Source organism: Hevea brasiliensis, chromosome 9, assembly GCF_030052815.1.
Source record: "Hevea brasiliensis isolate MT/VB/25A 57/8 chromosome 9, ASM3005281v1, whole genome shotgun sequence".
Taxonomy (NCBI): Eukaryota; Viridiplantae; Streptophyta; class Magnoliopsida; order Malpighiales; family Euphorbiaceae; genus Hevea; species Hevea brasiliensis.
This window is the reverse complement of record NC_079501.1, coordinates 80989511-80993296: the sequence shown is the minus strand read 5'-3', so window position 1 is coordinate 80993296 and position 3786 is coordinate 80989511. Positions and strand designations below refer to the sequence as shown.

General features: G+C 38.1%; 1 non-coding gene across 1 annotated transcript; it reads right to left on the bottom strand.

Moving 5' to 3' along the window:
* Positions 1–3217: 3217 nt before the first annotated feature.
* LOC131183606 (small nucleolar RNA R71) lies at positions 3218–3324 on the bottom strand. The gene has a single exon (XR_009151648.1). It is a non-coding gene; the product is annotated as a small nucleolar RNA R71 (small nucleolar RNA).
* Between the last annotated feature and the right edge of the window lie 462 nt (positions 3325–3786).

Below are 3786 nucleotides of genomic sequence, written 5' to 3'. Positions count from 1 at the left end.
CCCCAGGTAATCTACACCCTCTACCCTCTTGGTGATAGGCATGGTCATAGGCCTCATACTCATCCCAATCCTCCTCATCCAGATCATATTCCCATTCTAGTTCAGGTTGCTCCACCCTCTCATTTTCTCTCCTACCTCTGCCATTTCCACCCAAGTTTAATATGTCCATGACTCCCTTATGTCTCTCCCCATTCTAGTTTCTCTCTTCACTACCTTTTTTTTCCCTACTTCTTTCCTCTTTATCCCTCACCAACTCGGCTGTAAGTCTCTCTAAGGTATCTTGTTCATTGTTCATCACATTAGTCATTCTTTCAAATTAACTTGCAATAGCCCTTCTATACATGGTTTCACTCCTATTTTCCTCAACTTCAGTATATATGTCTAACTCATCACCTTCAACATCCTTGGATCTATTGGTCTTTTCTAATTCCCTTGTTTGAGACATTTTGCTTCTGCAATTCAATCTGGTTAGTATTAAATGGCTTTCCCTCTCAAGTGTTTAGGCACTTAGAACTAGGCTTTTACCCTCTTTTGATCTCAAACTCACCTGCCTTTTACCACTCAAGTGTCCTTGAACCAAATTCCACTTTTGAACCTAAATTTTTCTCAAGCAATACTCAAGCATGGTTTTGGAACAAAACAAGATGAGGGAAAATTAAATGTGACACTAGAATTAATAAAATCTAGACACCAAATTGGAGTTCAAGAAGCAAAACACAAAAATAAGTTAACACATACTCAAAGTTCACTTCTGCCAGAAAATTCAAATGTTGGAATTTTGGCACCAAATTTTACTAGTAACTTCCCCAAATCACATTTAGATGTCCCATGAAGTTTCAGCTCACTCTAAGTTGGCTTGCTATATGGTACAGTGTGACCTGCAGTTTGGTACTCGAAATTTATTCTACCGGAAAACGATTGGATTTTAACTTGAAATTTGGTATGGAGACTGATACACTTGTATTATATAGATGTTTTTAAGTACATTTGTATAATATTTCATAGCATTTAGAATGGTAATCTCATGCATAACCATTAATTTCATTAACTTCTGTAAATTCCATGTTTTCTGCATCATTTTAGGTGTTTGGGTGAAGTCCCAGGGCATAGGAGTGCGGAAGGAAACTTGGAAAAGCCAAAGGATTGAGAAAAGTTGTTGATACACATTACATGGGTCGTGTAAGCAAAGCCACAGGCCCGTGTAACCTACTGCCAAAAGCAAGCAAGAGAGCCAAAGAAGAAGTAAAAGTACACGGGTCATGTAATCAGACCCGTGTAAGCTATGGAGACCCATGTCAGTCTCTGCCAGGCACAAGCTAGAAGAATTCTCTAAAAATAGAAGAGCATGGGCCATGTAATCGAACCCGTTTACCCAGCACTAACCCGTGTAAACTCCTGTGCTAATGCAAGACGCAACCATTCATCTCCAGTAAGTTACACGACTCTGGTTCGTGTAGTGACACACGGGCCATGTACCATGTGATAGCCAATTTCCTGATCTGAATTCCAGCTCTTATTTACAGACTCCAAATAGACTCCAAATGCTTTTGGGATTCTATAGACCTAACCCTAGAACAACTATTATAAATAGAAGCAAAAAATGACAACAATAAGTCTCTTTTGGAGTTGAACCCCTTGGCAGAACTTTTTTTGGAGTTTTTGAGAAGGGTTTTCATTTTTCATGCTTGCATTTTCCACAACCGTCTTGAAAAGTAGAACACCAGTACAGAAGGGAAGTCCTCAGCCGAGGTTCCACAAGGATAAAGTCTGAAGTCATTCCTCTTAGGTTCTTTTATTCTATTGCTCTAAACAGACTCTTTATGTTCTTTTATTTTATTTTCTCTATGTTTGTTAAACACACCATGAGTGAGTAATTCCTTTATTCTGGAATTAGGAGAGTAACATTTGCAATTGTTGTTATGAATAAATATTGAGTTTTATTTATTGGATTTGAGTTTAGTTCTTTGATTCAACTTTTTGTGATCTTAATGCATGCTATGTGTTGATACCCACTAAGTATTGATTGTAGATATTAATTGAAGGACTGAAAGGTGAAGATTAATATTAGAAAATTGAGATCTTGAACCTAGGAAATCTGACCTAGAGATAGGCTGATACCTTTGTAGAGTTCCAAAATTAGTCATAGATCTTAAAGGGTTTTAATTAATTTAATCACAATGAAAGTAGGGTTTAGGTTAATTAAAATACACCTTAAGTGCCTTGAGAAAGGACTTAGGATATCCTAGGATTAATTTTCATCAAAGCAATTATTCTCAATCCGATGAATAAACAAGATTAAAATCCATAGTAAGGTTGCAGTGTGAAATCTTAATTATGGAATTGCCTTTATAAATAGTTTAATTTAAAGATTACTTTCAGCATCTAAAATAGGTTTAACTCATTCTCCATCTATATTCGGTAGCCTAAACAGTCAAAATAGTCATGTAGCCTAGTACTTGCTAATTAAATTCCTCGTGGGAATGATACTTCACTCATCACTTTATTACTTGTTAGCGATCCGTGCACTTGCGGTGGTTGAAAAACCAGCAAACAAGTTTTTGGCGCCGTTGCCAGGGAATTTTAATTTTAGTAATATTAGGTGATAAGTAATTTAGCTGATTTAGGCATTTTTATTTATTATTTAATTTTATTTTTACATTGTTTTATTCTCTTATTCTTTCTCAGGTGATTGGTTTAGTGCATGACCAGAATAAGACTAGAGGAAGAAGTTTTTAATTTGGATCCAGAGATAGACAAAACTCTAAGAACTATCAGGAGGGAGAGGAAATGTGAAGGACAAGATCAAGGGAATCCAGAAATTCCAAATATGGCCAACAATAACAACAATAGGCCGAGAGTCTTAAAGGATTACGAAGCTCCCTCCATACAAGGATTCCAACCTAGTGTTACAAGATCCACAGTGGATGCCAACAATTTTTAACTAAAATCAGCATGGCTCCAGATGATTCAACAGACCCAGTTTAGGGGTTCACCAACAGAAGATCCGCACCACCACCTCCAATGCTTTTTTGCCCTTTGTGACACATTCAAGATGAATGGAGTCTCTGATCAAGCCATAAGACTCAGAGCTTTTCCATTTTCCCTTCGAGATAGAGTAAGGAAGTGGTTACTTTCTCAACCAACTAGAACATTCACCACATGAGAGGACCTCTCACAAGCTTTTCTAGCAAGGTACTTCCCACTTGCAAAGACTGCAAAGTTGAGAGTTGAACTCTACACCTTTAGGCAAAGGGAAAGTGAATCACTCTATGATGCATGGGAGAGATATAAGGACCTACAGAGAGAATGCCCACACCATGGCATAGAAGATTGGCTCCTGGTTCAGAACTTCTATAATGGGCTACTGCCCTCTACAAGGAGTATAGTAGATTCAGCAGCAGAAGGTGACCTAATGGAGAAAACAGTGGATCAAAGCACTTGAACTTCTGGAGAGGGTCGCATATCACAACAACGAGTGGTCGAATGAAAAGGGAAATACAAGCAGAATAGCAGGAATCCTAGAAGTGGATGCCCTAAGAATGATAACTGCTCAATTTGACCAGCTCACAAAAAGGCTTGATAAAATACAGGTCAATGTTATAGGGATGAACAGTCAACATGATGACAGCTATGGAGGAGGATACATGGGTTCAGAGTACAACAGCTTCAATGAGCTCCCCACTGAATAGACGAACTATGTGAATAATGGAGGGAACTCCAACCAGAGATAGCCCCACAACCCATATTCAAATACATACAACCCTGGATAGAGGAAACATCCAAATT